The sequence below is a fragment of the Capricornis sumatraensis genome, chromosome 15 (assembly GCF_032405125.1).
Source record: "Capricornis sumatraensis isolate serow.1 chromosome 15, serow.2, whole genome shotgun sequence".
NCBI lineage: Eukaryota > Metazoa > Chordata > Mammalia > Artiodactyla > Bovidae > Capricornis > Capricornis sumatraensis.
The window spans coordinates 5,536,452-5,558,487 of record NC_091083.1 but is presented as its reverse complement, the minus strand read 5'-3'; positions in this window follow the sequence as shown (position 1 = coordinate 5,558,487).

Below are 22,036 nucleotides of genomic sequence, written 5' to 3'. Positions count from 1 at the left end.
AAGTCACTGTTTCCACTTGGTTCACTAAGAAGTGAAAGAGGCAGCAAGACAGGGAGACAATGTTCTTTTTTTATTTTTCAAAATCATAGGAAGAATTAGGGAAAGAAAGGTCGAGAGAAGGGCGCTCCTGGGTCTTCCTTCTGTTGAGTCACTGCCTTTATTCATCTGTTTTGTCAGTTTTCAACAGCAGTATTGTTTTTGTCTTACAAGAGGAATAAAACTTGAGCTTGAGCCATATAGTAAGAAGCAAACTTTGAACACTGAGAAAAGTCACTTAAAAACAGATTCTACTTAGTGACATGAATCTATAACATTACCAAATATCTGAGTATAGCCACAGGATCAAAACACTGAGGGCACATTCAAGAACCACCATATTGATATTTGTGTGCTCCACAAATGTATGGGGAAACTTATGAACAACACGTAACAGAAGGCCACTTCTGACCACTTTTGGCCTTGATCTGAAGCATCACTTGAGTAAGACAAAGCTTTATTATCTATTTTCACAGGGCAGAAGTCTAAAACTTATTGTTCTATGGCTCTGGTTTCAGTACCTTAAATGAAAGAATTTCGCCATGGACATATATTTTGTTCCAGCAAAATGAACATTTTCATATAATTCTCAAAGTGTTTATAAAGTGCAGGGAGAAAATTCACAGCTGGAAGAACATGACATTCAGAATGCCAGTGTGGGCAACAACAATATTATTCAATAAAAAACAACAAAAACAAGCTGTAAGGATGTTAATTGTTACCTTAGGGTAATTTAGGTAGCCTCAGATGGCATCTGCAGGCCATCTTATCAAGCACATATTTTATTTGTGGACTGGCATCCCTAGGTGACAGTTTGGAATTAATGAGGGCAGGAGTGGGTGGGCCTCTATATCTCTCCACTAGGTGCACATAGCTCATGGTTCAGCAGTCTGAGGCCATTTGGCCCAGGGCTTGCATTTGCTTGGTTGTAGATTCCCAGGATATTAATAGCTAACATTTACCAGGCAGTGTTTTCCAAGCAGTGGGCTAAGTTTATGTGAATTATTCAACTTCATGCTTATTACAAAAATACTTTGAGAAGTCCTGTTTAATAAGAAAATTGATATTACAGAAGACAAGCAGCTTATCTGGGGTCTTACACTTAGGAAATGGCAGAGTGTGTTTTGAAACCTGTGGTCTATGTCAATAACTGGTGGCCTTAACCATTGGGATACACAGTCACAGACCTGTTATTTTAAATCGGATATGCAGAGTGCAAAGTCAAATTTTTGTTTATTTACAACAATTGGGAAATTACTTCCAAAGGCAGCTAAACTAATATTTGCCTGCTTTGCTTGGTACCTACTGCATGCTCTGTTCTGAGATGGTAGCATGTGGTTTACGATTTAAACTTCAAAGTTGCCATTTACTGACCACCTACGATGCCAGCCACTCTTCTGATTTTAAATTGCTCTGTATCAAACTGACTCAACTTTCCAGTCGTAAAACAACAACTGCTTATGATCATTATCTCCCCTGGTTCTGGAGGTTGACTGGGCTCAGCTGGGCTGTTCTGATTGTAGCCTTGCACAGAGTTGCAGGCTGACGGTGGCTGGGTGGTCAGGCTGCAGACAGGGTGGAATCAACTTGCAAACTCCTTCACTCACACACCGGGGTGGTCAGGCTGCAGACAGGGTGGAATCAACTTGCAAACTCCTTCACTCACATGCCGGGGTCTGGGCCAAAAGAATACAGCTGTGGGCTGAGTGCATGGATCTCTCTCTCTCTCTCCATCTCTCCAACACGGCCGCTTGGGGTGGGCAGACTTCTCAGATGTGACTCAGGTCTTCAAAGCTGTGTGGCCTGAGAGAGCATGCAGAGCCTGACACTTCAACCACATCCTGGTCATCTGTGGGAAGTTATGAGAGGGTCAGCCCATCCTCAGGGAGGGGGATTAATCTCCACGACAGCAAGAGTGACAAAGAGTTTAGAGACATGTCTTAAAACCACAATGGAACAATTATAAACACTTGCACCGTTACCTTAGTTAATTACCAAATTATCTGTGCAAAGTAGACATTACCTGTTGGGAGAGGAATCAGACACTCAGGTAGGAAGTGACAGAACTCAGATTCAAACTCAGTCTGCCCGAATCTACAACACAACCCTATTCTCTCCTAAATGCTTTCATCTACCACACTCCAACACCTTAGTCCAAAAAGATGTGAAGCTTCCAGTAAAATTAAAACGGAAAATTTTAGGATAAAAAAGAGAACTGTTCCATACAAGTGGAGTAAATCAGTAGTATTAGGTATTCATTCAATTATGAAATATGTTTTAAATGCCTACTGAATCCTAGGTGCTAGAGATATATGGATCGACAGATAGGATTCAAGCAGAGTAAGGAGGGGTAGGTATCAGTATCAGTATTTCCCACATTTTCTGCTCTCATGAATGTTAAGTTTTAGAGGAATGGGCAATTAACAGGCAACCAAGACACAGCAATACATTATGAGTCATGATAAGTACTCAGAAGCGATTAAAGGGTACAGTGAAATTTGTGTTCTTCATTCCACGTGGTTCTTTAGAATTCACAGCCACATTACCTCACCCACCTTCACACAGATAATAATATAGCGCTGGCCAGGCCAAAAATAGTTGCTCTGGCGACAGCAATGGGCCCAAAAAATGGACACATGACTCAAGAAGTGCTAATTAGAGTGTTTCCTGGATTCACACACGCACAGAGGAAAAAGCAGTTTTCTTTCTGCAAGGGTTGTGAAGCGGGGGAAGCTGCGCATGGCAGTGGGTGGCCGGGTTGAAGATGCTTACCTGGCTGAAGATGAAGTGAGGCTGGCACTGAGAGGGAGGAACTGCCTTGTGGGGTCAGGGAGAGGAAGGAGAGGGGCAAGGCGAGGAGAGACCTGGCCCGGGCCACCGGGAGCCTCCGCCTTCCGCAGAGCGCTCTGCTTACCGTCGCAGCCTTGCGCTGCCTGATGCCTGTGGCTTGCTCTGCAAAACCCACTCAAGTGTGAGGCGAGGACAGGTCTTTCTTGTCTCCCCGGGTACAGACTCTGGGACATAATTGGTGCTCAATGAATTTTTATCCCATCAATGAAGAACGACGGATGAGTGAGTGAATGACTTTGAGAACAAAAAAATCACACAGAGGAAACCCTCTTTTGCCTCGATCTAACTAGAAGGACGGTGCCCAGCTGAGCTGAGGAAAATTTTAGCATTTTCATATTTTTTAAAAAAACTTTCATTAATATTGAGTTTCCTCAAAATATTAAAACTAGAATTGCCACACAATCTAGCAAAGCCACTTCTGGGTTTATTTCCCAAGGAATGAAAACAGAATATCAGAGAGATATCTGCACCCCCATGCTCCTTGCAATGTTGTTCACAATAGCCAAGACATGCAAACAAATTAAGTGTTCATCAGCAGATGAATGGTTAAAGAGGGTGTGTATACACACACACACACACACACACACACACAAAGAAGTATTATTCAGGCATGAGAAAGAAGGAAATTCTGTCATTTGTGACAATGCGGATAGACCTTAAATGTCTTATGCTAAGTGAAATAAAGCAGACAAAGGAGGACGGATAGGGTGTGGGGTCACTTACACAGGAAGCCTGAAAAAAAATTCAGACTCAGAGAAACAGAGAGTACAAAAGTGGTTGCCAGGGGCTGGAGGGGCAGGGAAGTACGGAGAACTCAGTGGAAGAGCACAGACTTACCATAAACTTTCAGCTGTAAGATATAAGGTCTGAGCATCTGATGTAAATGTGGGACTATAGTTGACAGCATTGTGCAGCGCAATTGAAATTTGCTAAGAGAATCAAACCTAAATGTCTCACCACTATCCCCCACCTCCCCGTAAAACAGATGATATGTGAAGTGAGGGATCTGTTAGTTAATTAGATGGGGGAAGCCCTTTCACAATTTATAATGTATATCAAATCAGTACAACATACATTTTAAATATCTTACAACTTTATCTGTCAATTATATTTCAACAAAACCGGAAAGAATTTAAAAAACACACAGTATTGCAATTTCCCTGGTGGTCCAGTGGTTATAACTCCGTGCTTCCAGAGCAGGGGGCACCAGTTTGATCCCCGGGCAGGAGACTGAGGTCCCACATGCTGCTGCAGCATGGCCAAAAAATTAAAAGAAGAAAAACATGTAGTGTTGATTCAAATACTACATTATCAACAGTCATCAGTTAGTAGCATACAACATACAATCATACAAGCTGTAAGTTTTCCTTCACATGGACATGAATACAAGTTAGATAATGAAACCAAATATCCCAAACCTTTAAAATATGTACATCTTAAGGATCAACTTAGTTTAAGGAACTCAGTACCGACAGGTAGAGCACACAGAAATGAGAAAGGTAAGAGGAGTTAAAACATTCATAATTCCAGCTTTCTGTCATCATGGGCTTCAAGCCTATAAAAATAATGGAACTTCCTTCAGAATTAAATAATAACAACTGGAGTTAGTACAGTTAGTGAAGAATCAGGCAGCTAGGGCCTGAGGACCAAAACGTTACCAGATTGGATGTGTCTTTGTGAAACCTCAGAGGTGTAATTTAAAAATTACTGGGTTAATTTGCTTTTCTAGAGCAAATGGCCCCTGAAAATTATGGTGTAATTTATCATCCAGGCATGAGGATGAAAAGTTCCTGGTGGGTAGCCAGGCTTTGTCTGGTCTCATAAATTCTGGTGTTCCGAGATTTCCTCCATCCCTGGCGAGTTTATGGACTCAGTAGATTTCCATGTTATCACCTTTCATTTCCAGTTCTAGAAATATAGAACTTTTTATTAAAAAGAAATCAAAACAAACATAAAGCCAATACACAGCAATAAAAATTCGTAAAGAATGCAGACATAGAATCTGACGCTGCTGATCATTAAATTCTAAAGGCTTCCTTCTTTTCCACTACATTCAGGAGACCACTACCCTCATGCTCCTTCCCATCCTGATCCCTTCTAAACTAGCCTTCACTTATCCACATTCAGGAGCAAATGACAGTGAGCAAAGACATTTCTCTTTCAAAGTGCCTTGATGATTTAAGAGAGCTAAGCTTCAAGATAGGACCGTGAGTTCTGATGGCAAGCTATCCAGTCTAGTGAGAAGATAGACAATGCATTTTGGGGCCCATGGGTTTTTACAGAAACCTTTCTGGTATCATAGGATAGCAAGTTTTGCAAATAAACCCAAATATAAGGGTCTTCAGTTCAGTTCAGTTCAGTCATTCAGTCGTGTCCAACTCTTTGAGACCCCATGAATCGTAGCACGCCAGGCCTCCCTGTCCATCACCAACTCCCAGAGATTACCCAAACTTATATCCATCGAGTTGGTGATGCCATCCAGCCATCTCATCCTCTGTCGTCCCCTTCTCCTCCTGCCCCCAATCCCTCCCAGCATCAGAGTCTTTTCCAATGAGTCAACTCTTCTCATGAGGTGGCCAAAGTACTGGAGTTTCAGCTTCAGCATCAGTCCTTCCAAAGAACACCCAGGAATGATCTCCTTTAGAATGGACTGGTTGGATCTCCTTGCAGTCCAAGGGACTCTCAAGAGTCTTCTCCAACACCACAGTTCAAAAGCATCAATTCTTTGGCACTCAGCTTTTTTCATAGTCCAACTCTCACATCCATACACGACCTCTGGAAAAACCATAGCCTTGACTAGACGGACCTTTCTTGGCAAAGTAATGTCTGTGCTTTTGAATAATGCTATCTAGGTTGGTCATAACTTTCCTTCCAAAGAGTGTGTCTTTTAATTTCATGGCTGCAGTCACCATCTGCAGTGATTTTGGAGCCCAGAAAAATAAATTGTTTGACACTGTTTCCCCTGTTTCCCCATCTATTTCCCATGAAGTGATGGGACCAGATGCCATGATCTTAGTTTTCTGAATGTTGAGCTTTGAGCCAACTTTTTTACTTTTCTCCTTCACTTTCATCAAGAGGCTTTTTAATTCCTCTTCACTTTCTGCCATAAGGGTGGTGTCACCTGCATATCTGAGGTGATCGATATTTCTCCCTGCAATCTTGATTCCAGCTTGTGCTTCTTCCAGCCCAGTGTATCTCATGATGTACTCTGCATAGAAGTTAAATAAACAGGGTGACAATATACAGCCTTGGCATACTCCTTTTCCTATTTGGAACCAGTCTGTTTTTCCGTGTCCAGTTCTACCTGTTACTTCCTGACCTGCATATAGGTTTCTCAAGAGTCAGGTCAGGTGGTCTGGTCTTCCCATCTCTTTCAGAATTTCCCACAGTATATTGTGATCCACACAGTCAAAGGCTTTGGGTCTAATCATAGAGAATGATCTCTTTCCTTGAGTCATTTACCCTTTCATAAAATTGTTTTTTGTTTATTCATTAAACACCTGAGACTTGTTCTTTTCTATCCCTTCCTAGATGACTACATTTGATAATTACTTAATTACTTTATGCACCAGTTTCCTCTTCTGTTATATAGAGATAATGATAGTATTTACCTGCAGGGTTATGGTGAGGGTGAATTAAGTTAGTTCACAGAATGGTCTCAGACTTGTGGCTAGTACTTGGTAGCTAGTGTTCTGGGTTCGTTTTCATTACTGAGTAACTTCTGTGTGCTGGTGACTTTGCTAAGTACCAGGAATACAAAGAAGAAAAACAAGGTTACTATTCTCAAATGTTTTCCTCTAGTTAGGAAAACAGTCATGCTGACAATGACAAGAAGTGCTTTAATAAGATGAATGTTAAGACTGGAAGCAAGGAAACCATGAGGTGTCCATGGCAAGAGTCAAAGAGAGAAATGCCACAGGTTTGAACTAAAACAATAGATAAGAAAGTGAAGGCTGAGTGGGTGAGAGGAGAGGCTGGATGCGTGAGCCTTTTAGGAAGTGAAATAATACCACAGGGAATCCAGTTGGCCACAGGAGATGAGATGAAGGTGAGCTTGATGGTGATTGTTCTCCATGAATACAGGTAATGGAGGAAGAGCAGAGAGAGGTTAATTTTTGGGCCCCTTGAGTCTGAAGTTGAGATGTTACTAAGGAATTGGATATAGGCACCTGGAAAGATTTAAATGGACAACAGATTTGGGACTTGCCAACTGATAGACAGGAGAAGGCTTCCCTAGTGCCTCAGATGGTAAAGAATCTGCCTGCAATGCAGGAGACCCAGATTCAGTTCCTGCGTTGGGAAGAGCCCCTGGAGAATGGAATGGCTACTGACCCTAGAATTCTTGCCTGGAGATCTCCATGGACAGAAAAGCCAGGTAGGCTACAATCCATGGGGTTGCAAAGAGTTACACAAAACTAAGCAATTAACACATTCACATTCAGGCAGGAAAGAAAACCATTCAACTAGATAGATGGTTAAGGACTTGTCCTGCTTTTATTAGGCAAGCTACAGGCTTCGTTTTAATTAATGCTCAGAACAGTTCTGTAAGTTAAAGTATTAGTTAGAACATGGTACCACCATGTGTGACTGAGGCCAAACAACACTGGCTTGAAGAAGATCCACATTTATTTTTCTTTCATGGAAAAATTTAATGCTTCATGATCTGAGGAACCTGGAGTCCTTCTCTTCTGTGATTCTGCCATCCCAAAATTCACTGCCAATGCCTACATCCAGGAGAAAGGGGAGGAGAACAGATGAACATATCCATCCCATTAAAGATACAACTGGCAGTTGAATATGTCACTTGCACTTTTGACTCTTTAATAAGCATTTACTATGTGTCAATATATTGCTCCAAGGAAAGACTAGTCTTCATTCTGAGGGATCCTTATAGCATTATCTATGAAAACAACATTGGAGACAACACACATGTCCATCAAAAGGGAACTGGTGCTTCTACACAATGGAGTACTATGAAGCTGTGGAAAGGAGTGAGAAATAGCTCAATAAACTCTTACAAAGACAGCAAAAAAGACACAGATGTGTATAATGGACTTTTGGACTCAGAGGGAGAGGGAGAGGTTGGGATGATCTGGGAGAATGGCATTGTAACATGTATACTATCATGTAAGAATCGAATCGCCAGTCTATGTCTGACGCAGGATACAGCATGCTTGGGGCTGGTGCACGGTGATGACCCAGAGAGATGTTATGGGGAGGGAGGTGGGAGGGGGGTTCATGTTTGGGAACGCATGTACACCCGTGGTGGATTCATGTCAATGTATGGCAAAACCAATACAGTACTGTAAAGTAAAATAAAGTAAAAATTAAAGAAAAAAAAAAAACAAAACCTCTTACGAAGAGTCTCTGGATGGGGGGGGGGGGAAAGCACAGCAGAGAAGTGCATGATACCATTTATCTAATAAGGGGAAGGTATATACATACACATTTGCTTTTAAGAAGAAACTGGGAGATGAACATTTCAATTCAAAAATTAGTATTCTATAAACGGATGAATGGAACAGGGTGGAAGAGATGAGGCTGGAAGTCGACTTTTCTGAATAGACTGCATGTTGGTTTGGAAACTTGTAAATACTTTACATAATTATACAAGAAAAGTAAAAGCTAATTCCTAAACACCAAATGCCAAATGAAGAAAATAAGTCTGATTATAAATTAATTTTTCACATACCACCCTATTTTGGACTAACTTTAAAACACAGGCATTTGATATATCCCAAGGAAAAAAATAAAACTGTAATAAAAATTATTTTTGATAATTATATATTGATGGTGATATTGTTATTCTGTTTGTGGAGAGCGGAATAAAGCATTGAATAATTTTGCCCAATGTAGCGTTTTTAAATAGAAAGAAAAGGCATAGGGAGGTAAAAATCAATAAAATTAACGCCAAAAATCTGTAGTTCTGAATTTGGATCAGAAGTTTTAATGGCATTTTCTTTTTTTAAAAAAATAGATGTACATAACACATGCACACGAATATTTCTTCGACCTCCTCACTGAAAACACCTGGATACAATGGCAGACTCAGTTAAATAAGTACCTCTTATGCGAGAGTGTTCTCTATAAATGCCACTGCACCACTGAAGGCACCAGGAAAATGGCTGAATCTGGGTCCAGGGCAGGAAATGTTCACAATGTGCCTGGAACAAGGAGGCTATCAAAGCTACTAAGTGCATATCAAAGGTCTCGGGAGAGAATTTGAAGAGTTGCGGGCCAAAAATGGGAAATTCAGACCGTTAATAAGGTTAGCAACTGCAGTCGACTGAGCTATATCAATTAGTTCAAAATCCAAAATCAGATAACAACAAAATAAAACATTATTTTCTCATCTTTGAAGATTGCCAGGGAACAAATGATTATTTTGAAAACAATGTAATTTGAGTTATATTTTAGGTCACCACACAGTTGATTAGAGGAGATGTATCTTTGTAATGAATTATAGCTAACAGTTTCTAGCTAAGAAATGAAGAAGGAAAGTTAGAATCGGAATATTGCTGCTTCATAATCCCTAAACATTATGCACACGTTGATCCAGGCAACTGTCCTCAACACCTGCTAGCATCATAAAACACAAAATATTATGTGCTTTCCAAGCACATATATAGCACACTGTGAAGACCTCTTTTTAAAAACTTGCATCTATTTTCACATAGTGTTTAGACCTAGCTACCAAATCATAGGAAATACAGGTAACAAAGGAACACGTTAAACAACATCTGGGTGATGCCAGTCATCAGACTCAAGACTGTGGGAAACCAAACAGGACAAAAAAATCTAGCTTATTCAATAAAAGAATGTCAAGGGTAAAAAAAATTCAAGGAGTAGGTTATGTCAACCATAAACAATGTATAAATTTTACCTTGATCTTGACTGAAACAAAGAAAGTTAGGAAACATTGAGGGAAAGTCAAAGACTGATGGACATTGGAAGATATGATCTATTGTTACTTTTTAAGTGTGATAATTGCAGAAAGGTTATTATCTTTTAGAAATATGAACAGGTATATTTCTGAATACAATGACATAATAGATTATATTTCTGGGATTGGCTTCAAAATAATATGGCAAGATTGGGATGAAGGATACAAATGAAACCAGATTTGTCATGAGTCAATAATTGTTAAAACTATATGATAGGGTTCCCTTTTCTCTTTACCCTCTCCAGCATTTATTGTCTGTAGATGTTTTGATAGCAGCCATTCTGACCAGCATGGGATGGTACCTCAATTTGGTTTTAATTTGCACTTCTCTGATAATGAGTGATGTTGAGCATCTTTTCATGTGTTTGTTATCCATCTGTATGTCTTTTTTGGAGAAATATCTGTTTAGTTCTTTGGCCCATTTTTTTGATTGGGTCGTTTATTTTTCTGGAATTGAGCTGCAGGCGTTGCTTGTATATTTTTGAGATTAATTCTTTGTCAGTTGCTTCATTTGCTATTATTTTCTCCCACTCTGAAGGCTGTCTTTTCACCTTGCTCATAGTTTCCTTTGTTGTGCAAAAGCTTTTAAGTTTAATTAGGTCCCATTTATTTATTTTTGCTTTTATTTCCATTACTCTGGGAGGTGGGTCATAGAGGATCCTACTGTGATTTATGTCAAAGAGTGTTTTGCCTATGTTTTCCTCTAGGAGAACAGTGTGGAGATTCCTTAAGAAACTGGAAATAGAACTCCCATATGACCTAGCAATCCCACTGCTGGGCATCCACACTGAGGAAACCAGAATTGAAAGAGACACATGTACCCCAATGTTCATTGCAGCACTGTTTACAATAGCTAGGACATAGAAGCAACCTAGATGTCCATCGGCAGACAAATGGATAAGAAAGCTGTGGTATATATACACAATGGAATATTACTCAGCTATTAAAAATAATACATTTGAATCAGTTCAAATGAGGTGGATGAAACTGCATCCTATTATACAGAGAGAAGTAAACCAGAAAGAAAAACACCAATACAGTATACTAATGCATACATATGGAATTTAGAAAGATGGTAATGATGATCCTATATGCAAGACAGCAAAAGAGACACAGTTATAAAGAACAGACTTTTGGAGTCTGTGGGAGAACGTGAGGGTGGGATGATTTGAGAGAATAGCATTGAATCACGTATATTATTATATGTGAAATAGATCACCAGTTCAGGTTCAATGCATAAGACAGGGTGCTCAGGGCCGGTGCCCTGGGATGACCCAGAGGGATGGGATGGGGAGGGATGTGGGAAGGGGGTTCAGGATGGGGAACACATGTACACCCATGGCTGGTACATGTCAATATATGGCAAAAACCATCACAATATTGTAAAGTAATTATCATCCAATTAAAATAAATAAATAAATTTAAAAAACCTATATGATAGGTACAGAGGGCTCATTATATTAATTTCTTGTGATATATGTTTTAAATTTTCAGTAATAAAGATTTGAATCAGTATCTATGGGACAGAATGAATACTGGCAGGAAACTATTAATAGAAATTTCAACCACAGTATAAATAATAATGTACATTCATTTTATAGATGAAGAAATCGTGACAGAAAGGAGAAATGGAAGGATATCCAAAAAAGTACGATATATATATACACATGTAGCTGATTCACTTTGCTGTGCTGTAGAAACTAACACCTTTTAAAGCAACTATACTCCAAAAAACTAATTTTTTAAAAAGAAGAGGGAAATGGATGTCATCCTAAGTTGGTACCTAAGATGGGCAGATTTAGAAAAAGGAACACAGAGGGAGTCAGAGGAGAAGAGGGGCCAGCAGGAAGGTCAGAAGAGGCTGGAGCTGCAGAGATGAAATCAGAGGGAGTTTGGACAAGAGGAAACTGCTCATAAAAATGTGCTTTCTCTTTTTTAAGAGAAAATTTATTAATCAAGCACTTATTAAGGACCTGCTGTTAAAGCTCACTGACCAAAGCCCTTCTGGAACACATCCTGAGTCAAAGGAACACAACACATCCTGAATCAAAGGAACACAACTCTGAGACTGAGTTAACTTGCAGCCAAAGATAATTTACCCTGAGGTTCTGTGGGGCGCTTCTGTGGGATTTGTGTTAATGGTGGATGGTGCTACAATTGGTTTAAGGAAACAGGGGCTCATCTGGGGGGAATGTTGTCCAAACTGGAGTATCTGAATAATTTTCCTGTGTGAGATGGGAAGGTTAAAACAGGGCTTGATGTATTGTTGGTGGTCAGGAGGAGGCCCTGGCTAATTGTTTGTTGAGGGTGCCAAGTGGCCTTGACCGTGTCCTGTTTATATGCCGTGAGTGTTTATACTCAGTGGGGAATGTCATGGTCTAGTTGTCAGGAGGCCCATTCTTCACTGTCCAAGTCCTAATATGTAGAGCTTTATGCTGGAGTTGCAAGCCTGGACAGCAAGGCTCTGGCCCCTGAGGGTGTCAAAGTCAGCTTGCAGCTGCAAGGCCAATCTCATGGGATGCAGGGAGGACATCTTAGTGTCTTATAAACTGAGCAAACTTTAGTTTGAATTTCGTTCTTTAAGAAGTACACATACACACACACACATGGAACTTCCCTGGTGGTGCAGGGGATAAGAATCCAACTGCCAATGCAGGGGGCATGGTTTCAGTCCCTGGTCTAGGAAGATTCCACCTGCCGGGCAGCTCCTGAGCCCACGTTCTAGAGCGTGGCCACGACAACCACTGAAGACTGTGTGCCTGGAGCTGTGCTCCACAAGAGAAGCCGCTTCAACAGGAAGCCTTCACACCGCAACAAAGTACAGCTCCCACTCACCACAACCAGAGGAAGCCCTGCCAAAGCAGCGAAAGCCCAGTGCAGCCCAGAGTAAACAAACACATAAATAAAAAAGAAAATCCTGTGATTCTTTATTTTTAAAAAAGGTACACACACAGGCATCCAGAATGATATGGGGAAGCAACAGAGATAAAAACGGTTCCCAAACAGTGTGAACAAGCATCAGTCTCACAGCTGAAAAGTGGAATGAAAACAGTCAGTTACCCAGAAAAGATCCATGAAGAGAGAATAGATGATTCTTTGGATAAAAAATTAAAAGGAGTTTCATTAACGGTTAGAACAATCTTCTAGATTGTTTTAGAAACTATTAAAAGGAAAAAAATCCAAGCTGTGTTTTTTTAATGCACTTCACACCATTAACTTTACATAAAGAGCAGTAGCATCAAGAAATAAATGAAACAATTCAACTGACATTGAGTGCAGGATAATTCCAGAGAATCACCACTTAAAACAAAAACCCTAGATGCTTTAGCATTTTGGCCATTTCAACAATTTTAACCAAAAGAAGAAACAATGAAGTAAAGTAACTTCCCTTGCTTCTGTAGGTTAAGCAGGTGCAGCTGCTGGACGTTTTCATCTTCTTTAGTAAAAGTGATTTCAAGTTACTTTTGCTCTCTACTTCTTGGTATTTGAAATACATATATTAAAAAAATTATATTACTGAAGATTGGTTGATTTATAACATGTTAATTTCTATTCTCTTTGCATGAAAAGTTCTCTTGGTATCTCTACTTTCTTGAAGAGACCTCTAGACTTTCCCATTCTATTGTTTTCCTCTATTTCTTTGCACTGATCACTGAGGAAGGCTTTCTTCTCCCTCCTTGCTATTTTTTGGAACTCCACATTCAGATGGATACATTTTCCTTTTCTCCTTTGCCTTTCGCTTCTCTTCTTTTCATAGCTGTTTGTAAGGCCTCAATTTGGAAAACTCAGCAGTGGCCACAGGACTGGAAAAGGTCAGTTTTCATTCCAATCCCAAAGAAAGGCAATGCCAAAGAACATTCAAACTACCACACAATTGCACTAATCTCACATGCTAGCAAAGTAATGTTCAAAATTCTCCAAGCCAGGCTTCAACAATACATGAACCATGAACTTCCAGATGTTCAAGCTGGATTTAGGAAAGGTAGAGGAACCAGAGGTCAAATTGCCAACATCTGTTGGGTGATGAAAAAAGCAAGAGAGCTCAGAAAAATATCTATTTCTGCTTTATTGACTATGCCAAAGCCTTTGTGTGGATCACAATAAACTGTGGAAAATTCTGAAAGAGATGGGAATACCAGACCACCTGACCTGCCTCTTGAGAAACCTGTATGCAGGTCAGGAAGCAACAGTTAGAACTGGACATGGAACAACAGACTGGTTTCAAATAGGAAAAGGAGTACGTCAAGGCTATATATTGTCACCCTGCTTATTTAACTTCTATGCAGAGTACATCATGAGAAATCCTGGACTGGAAGAAACACAAGCTGGAATCAAGATTTCTGGGAGAAATATCAATAACCTCAGATATGCAGATGACACCACCCTTATGGCAGAAAGTGAAGAAGAACTAAAGAGCCTCTTAATGAAAGTGAAAAAGGAGAGTGAAAAAGTTGGCCTAAACCTCAACATTCAGAAAACTAAGATCATGGCCTCTTGTCCCATCACTTCATGGGAAATAGATGGGGAAACAGTGGAAACAGTGTCAGACTTTATTCTTCTGGGCTCAAAAATCACTGCAGATGGTGACTGCAGCCATGAAATTAAAAGATTCTTGCCCCTTGGAAGAAAAGCTATGAGCAACCTAGACAGCATATTAAAAAGCAGAGACGTTACTCTTCCAACAAAGATCCATCTAGTCAAGGCTGTGGTTTTCCCTGTGGTCATGTACGGATGTGAGAGCTGGACTGTGAAGAAAGCTGAACACTGAAGAATTGATGCTTTTGAACTGTGGTATTGGAGAAGACTCTTGAGAGTCCCTTGGACAGCAAGGAGATCCAACCAGTCCATTCCAAAGGAAATCAGTCGTGAATATTCATTGGAAGGACTGATGCTGAAGCTGAAACTCCAATACTTTGGCCACCTGATGTAAAGAACTGACTTAGTTGAAAAGGCCCTGATCCTGGGAAAGACTGAAGGCAGGAGGAGAAGGGGACGACAGAGGATGAGATGGCTGGGTGGCATCACTGACTCAATGGACATGAGTCTGAGTAAACTGTGGGAGTTGGTGATGGACAGGGAGGCCTGGCCTGCTGCAGTCCATGGGCTTGAAAAGAGTCGGACACGACTGAGTGACTGAACTGAACTGAAAATATTTATATATACGTATGTTCCTTTTTGTATTCATTTCCATTATAATTTACCACAGGGTATTGAAAATATTTCCCTGTCCTATACACCGGGACCTTGCTGTTTATCCCCTCTACATATAATACTTTGCATCTGCTGATCCCAAGCTCCTAATCCACCCTTGCCGCATTCTCCCTCCTCCCTGGGAATCACACATCTGTTCTGTGTGTCTGTAAGTCTATTTCTGTCTTGTAGATAAGATCATTTGTGTCATATTCTAGACGTCACGTGAAAGTGATATCACTGTATCTGTCTTTGTCTTTCTGACTTCACTTAGTATGATAATCTCCCAGTCCATCCATGTTGCTGCAAATGGCATCATTTCATTCAATTTATGAGTAATATTCCTTTGTATGTGTAAACTACATATTTTTCATCCATTCATCTGTTGATGAACATTTAGGTTACTTCCATATCTTGGGCATTGTAAATGGTGCTACAATGAACATTGGGATGCATGTATCTTTTTGAATTAGAGTTTCTCCTGATAAATGCCCAGGAGTGGGATCCCTGGATCATATGGTAACTCTATTTTTAGTTTTTTTGAGAAACCTCCAATAGAGGTCATACCAGTTTACATGGAATATGGATTTCCCATAGAGGTTGCACCAGCTTACATGGAATATGGATTTCATAATGGAACTTTTGCTTGTGGATATGACACTAATTCTAAAACCTGGTCCAGAAAGAAAGCCCCTCTTGTTCCATCTGGTGTTGTGACATAAAGCCTACAATGAGATTCAGGTACAGGAGAGGGCGAGGCAGGGCTCAGTTGAATTCTGGAGGAAGCAAGGTCCTTTCTAAGGAGTAGAAGCTGAGCTTACGTGTGCTGAAAGTGTGAGTGCTACAGGCAGAAGCCGAAGGGAAGAGAGAAACATGGAGAAAGAGGAGATAAACAGGATGAAATAAAGAGAGGTGGTCAGAAGAGAAAGAGGAAGTAGGAAAGAGTGAACTAAAATTAGAATGAGTACCTTCAATGTGCCAGCCACTTTGCTATCCACTTCAGACCCGTTAACCCCACTCATTCTCACAGAATCTCACACAGTAGATGTTACCGCTTATAATTTAGGAGGCGTCTCTGATGGCTCAGACAGTAAAGAATCTGCCTCAATGCAGGAGGCCCAGGTTTGATCCCTGGGTTGGGAAGATCCCCTGGAGAAGGGAATGGCTACCTACTCCAGTATTCTTACCTGGAGAACTCCACGGACAGAGGAGCCTGGCGGCTACAGTCCCTAGGGTCGCAAAAGAGTCAGACAGGACTGAAGCGCCTTAGCATTTACGTATACTTCAGAGGAAACAGAGAAGAGGCTGACTGACTCTCCCAGTAGAACTGAGAGTTGTTGGAGGCTGCAGTCTGTATTGTCTGAGGCTTTGGATTCATGCTTTCATTATTTTTCATCAACAATCAGATTCCAAAAGAAACCAAATAGGTAACATGAAGGTGTCATTTGGATTGGGGATTAGGAACGGTGGCCAAACAAAGAATGTTTGCCCCAATTAAAAATTAAGTATTGTGTTGGCTTTGCAAAACCATTCTGAGTGCCCACTGGTGAACTTTTCGTCTTTTTCCTGTCATTTTTGCTCTCAGTACTCTCCCTCCCTACAGTCCTCCCAACTCTGATTCCCTCTTTGTTCACCTCTCCTGCCTCTCAGCTCCAAAGATTCTTTCTTAACTAGAAAAATTCCTTTTATTTCTTTCCTTTAATCCACCAGGATTCCTGGGTCACTTAAAATTATATCTACTTTCCTTTTTAACCTTGCTAACATAAATAATAAATTTTAACTTGTTCCAGTAAAAGAACAGTTCATTTAGAGTCTGGATGATAGAAGCACTCTTCAGTTCAGTTCAGTTCAATCGCTCAGTCATGTCCGACTCTTAGAAACCCCATGAATCACAGCACGCCAGGCCTCCCTGTCCATCACCAACTTCCAGAGTTCACTCAGACTCACGTCCATCAAGTCAGTGATGCCATCCAGCCATCTCATCTTCTGTCGTCCCTGTCTCCTCCTGCCCCCAATCCCTCCCAGCATCAGAGTCTTTTCCAATGAGTCAACTCTTCGCATGAGGTGGCCAAAGTACCAGAGTTTCAGTAGCATCATTCCTTCCAAAGAAATCCCAGGGCTGATCTTCAGAATGGACTGGTTGGATCTCCTTGCAGTCCAAGGGACTCTCAAGAGTCTTCTCCAACACCACAGTTCAAAAGCATCAATTCTTTGGCGCTCAGCCTTCTTCACAGTCCAACTCTCACATCCATACATGACTACTGGAAAAACCATAGCCTTGGCTAGACGAACCTTAGTCGGCAAAGTAATGTCTCTGCTTTTAAACATGCTATCTAGGTTGGTCATAACTTTTCTTCCAAAGAGTAAGCATCTTTAAATTTCATGGCTGCAATCACCATCTGCAGTGATTTTGGAGCCCCCCAAAATAAAGTCTGACACTGTTTCCCCATTTATTTCCCATGAAGTGATAGGACTGGAGGCCATGATCTTCGTTTTCTGAATGTTGAGTTTTAAGCCAACTTTTTCACTCTCCTCTTTCACTTTCATCAAGAGGCTTTTTAGTCCCTCTTCACTTTCTGCCATAAGGGTGGTGTCATCTGCATATCTGAGGTTATTGATATTTCTCCTGGCAATCTTGATTCCAGCTTGTGTTTCTTCCAGTCCAGCGTTTCTCATGATGTACTCTGCATATAAGTTAAATAAGCAGGGTGACAATATACAGCCATGACGTACTCCTTTTCCTATTTGGAACTAATCTGTTGTTCCATGTCCAGTTCTAACTGTTGTTTCCTGACCTGCATACAGATTTCTCAAAAGGCAGGTCAGGTCTTCAGTTCAGTTCAATTCAGTCGCTCAGTCATGTCCAACTCTTTGTGACCCCATGAATCGCAGCATGCCAGACCTCCCTGTCCATCACCAACTCCCGGAGTTCACTCAGACTCACGTCCATCGAGTCAGTGATGCCATCCAGCCATCTCATCCTCTGTCGTCCCCTTCTTCTCCTGCCCCCAACCCCTCCCAGGTCTTAGGAATGTTCAAATCTACCTTGGGAAAATTTAAGGGCTAGAGCTCACATGCTTTCCCAGGTTCACACAGGTTTCCCAAGGTCTTGATTTTTGATGAACAGCTTAATGGTAAAGCTCAGCATTCCCTTCTTTCTGTAGAACAGTTTCCTCTGTCTTTTGTTCAAATAACAGAAAATCCCTGCTTCTTCACTCATAAACATTAAGAAAAGGAATTCAGGTAGAAAATATATAGGTGAAGGTGATAATATATCATATCTATATAAAGCTTCACAGTTTATTTATTTTTATTTTTTATTATTTTTAAATATTTTTTATTTTTAAATTTTACTTTATTTTACTTTACAATACTGTATTGGTTTTGCCATACATTGTCATGAATCTGCCACGGGTGTAGATGAGTTCCCTCATTTGCTCCTCACAACAAACTTAGGAAATGGGAGTAAAAGATATTATTTCTACTTTCCAGATAGACAAATGAAGATTCAGAGAATTTGTCTTATTTTGACCAAATTATACCCCACCAAAGTTAAGATGAGAAATCTAGTCTCTGATCGTTAATTGAATACCCGTTTAAACATGCCACTGTTTCTCTTTCTCATAAAGAAATCAATATTCATGGCAGCTAACGTTGCTTCATTTGCTTCTTTTTCTCCTAATTTGCTATCTGCTCATGTGTTTTAGGATCATATTAACTACTCAGTTTCATTAATGTGGTGTCCTCATCTCTCATGGACCCCTGATGCAAGTATGTGAACTACCCCAGGCTAGTTAGCTGGAGGAAGAGAGATTAATGAGCCCATCTGTACTAATCTGAGGCAATCCTAGACCAGACTTCCATCAGGAACTCCCAGATATGTGAGAGAGCCTGACCAAAATCAACAGAGGGGCCTCCTTGAGCTATAACTGCCTGCAGAAGGTAAGGTTACAAGCATGCGCTACTAACCTGGAGACCTGTGAGCAATAACAAATGTTTATTACTTTAAGATATTGAATTTGGGGTTGGTTGTTATGCAGCAGTAGCTAAATGATATAAAACCTTGTCTTGGGGACTAGTGATACAGATCTGACATAGACAAACCACCACAGTTTCTGCAAACCACTCAGTTGGTTTTAAAAGATAATATATTTGGAATCTGACTTCCAAAGAAAAAAACTTTACATTTTTTTTTAAGTTGCAAGACCACTTTCCTATCTGATTGATTGATGGTGTATTTTTGTATATAGAAATAATTTGAAGATGTGTTCAAGGTGGGCCAACTGACTGAATATTATTAGACATGAAAACCTACCTGGCTGTTAATATTTTGATGAGTAGTGCATTGTTTTAAAAATACCCAGTCATTTCACTAAAACAGCTTTTAATCCCCTGTTCCGTACATTTCAGATTTATTTATAAGGAATCCAAATAAGTCCAGAACATAGAGTGGAATAAGAGTTATTATACTAAGCTGTACATTTTCAGTGGGAGCCATATTGCCCCTAAAGGAAAGAAAATTGGTTATTTGGGGGCAAAAACCTTAGATGTTACAATGGCATGGCATGTAGCCTTCTGAAAAGCCCTAGTGCATATAAATATATAGTATATCCATGATATTAGACTTGGGGAGGAGAGGGATGATCTAGTATAAAAAAGTCTAAAAAGTCTCCTTAGGGGAGATGATTAAAAAAAAGTTGCAAAACATTGTTCTAAGCAGAAGTTGGCACCAAATTGTAATGGGCAATAATTTTTTTCAACATATTCTCTTACATCATTTATTTTCCTAATTTATCGCCTTTAATGATGCTTCTGGTTTCTGTTTTCCATTTTCACTCAAAATGAAATCCATTTCTCCTCATTTCTGGAATAGCTTCCAGAGTAGAATCCTTGCTAATATTTTCACCATCACCATCATTAATTATTTACTTTTTATAAGGAACCACTAGCGAACACTCTCTCTGGTTAAATATATTCCATATGCTACAGAGTTCTCTAGCCTTGTTTCCATAGAGTCGCCGTAGATGCAAGTCCCTTACACCTGGCTGGTTTAGCAGCAAGTGTGAGAGAAAACAGCTGATTGATGTACCCAGATAAGGTGGTAAGAGAGTCTTTTCATACTGTGGTCTCCTGGGAGGCAAGAGTTTCTGCTAGAGTAACCCTCTGCCCTCTCTCCGTCCCCTCCCCCTTATCCCTTACGGAGCAGAGACTCAGCTAATAAGTGAGGCTGAAAGAAGCTGAGAATGCTTGGCTCAAGTCTTGCCCTGCAGGATCAGCTTGCCAGCAAAGAGCGTTCATCCCCATCTGTTCCTTAGGCAGGGTTTTCAGGAACATCCCCCAGTGGGGAGGATGGTGTTTCCCCAAGTACCTGTAACTCATATGTAAGTTCCAAAGGAGCCAATTGGCAACAGAGAGAAGGTACTTTCTTGAACTAGCCTTTTTCAGTCATAAAAGTTTTCCTTTGATATTTGATGCCTGTGTCTATAAGTTGGCTCCAGGCTTGGGTGGGTACAAATATGGGTGCAAGACACAGTTTCCTTAAATCTCCACATGAATTTCCCTTAGGTGAAGCTTTTCTAAAGTTGAGATAACCTTCTCAAGTTCAACTTCTTTACACAGCCCTTCAGTTAGACCTAAAATGGCTGGATTCCATAATTTATGCCTCCTACATGGCTAACCACCTCCTGTGTATGAAACACGCAAACCACAGAATACATTAGGATCACCACAAACGGGTCAAGCATGGCAATCTTAGGTTAAATACCTCTGTAGAGCTCATGATAGAGAGTCCAGAATCCTTAAAAGGGAAAGTTCAGTACTCTCTTCTTTTATCTGGAAACGATTCCTTCATATACTTATTCAGCAAATACACGTGCCGCACACATCACAAGCACTCTGCCTTTGCTACCCTGCCTCTTGCTGCAAGAGATGCATGTAAGACAGATTTCTAAATTGTGAGACCTAAACAAACTTGCTGCACAACTTCTGCAAAGACTTCTGCTTTAATGGAAAAAAGTGTAAACCTGGTTGGCATTTCTTTCTTTTCCTGACTTAATTGTGGACCTGGAAGCACAGCTGCCTTCCTGCACCATGAATTTAATAACAATGAGGGTGAGACGAGATCAATCATGAGCTGAGCGTGTTGAAGCAGGAAGACAGAAAGAGCCAGAACTCCTCTTGGCAGTTGAAATGATAGGAGTCAAAGCCATCAAATGCCTTCCTCCAGATTCCTTTTCACTCTGTGGGGGCAATACATCTTATTCATTGAGTCTCTGCTAGTCAGGCCTTTTGTCACTCGCAGTCAAATGATTTGCTGATATGTGACAGACGACAGTGGATCTCCTTCCTCCTCTGAAGTTGCTGATAGTCAAGAGTGACCTCAACAGAAGTGAGAAACATTATGATAAAGGTAAACACAGGCAGACAGCAAATAGAAAATGGGCCCTAATTTAGTCAAGGGTGGAATTTTTGGAACAGTTAAATCTAGGATAAAACCTGGAAAAGCAGAGACATTACTTTACTGACTAAGGTCCGTTTGGTCAAAGCTGTAGATTTTCCAGTAGTCAGGTGTGGATATGAGAGCTGGACCATAAAGAAGGCTGAGTACCAAAGAACTGATGCTTTTGAACTGTGGTGTTGGAGAAGACTCTTGAGAGTCTGTTGGACTGCAAGGAGATCCAACCAGTCCATCCTAAAGGAAATCAGTCCTGAATATTCACTGGAAGAACTGATTCTGAAGCTGAAGCTCCAATCCTTTGGCCATCTGGTGTGAAAAGCTGACTCATTAGAAAAGACCCTGATGCTGGGAAAGAAGAAGGCAGGAGCAGAAGGGGATGACAGAGGATGAGATGGCTGGATGGCATCACCGACTCTATGGAGATTTATAAATAAGTTTGAGGAAGCTCTGGGAGATGGTGAAGAACAGGGAGGCCTGGCGTGCTGCACTCCATGGGGTCACAAAGACTTGGACACGACTGAGCGGCTGAACAATGTAGGGTTAAGTGTTCTAGAGCAACA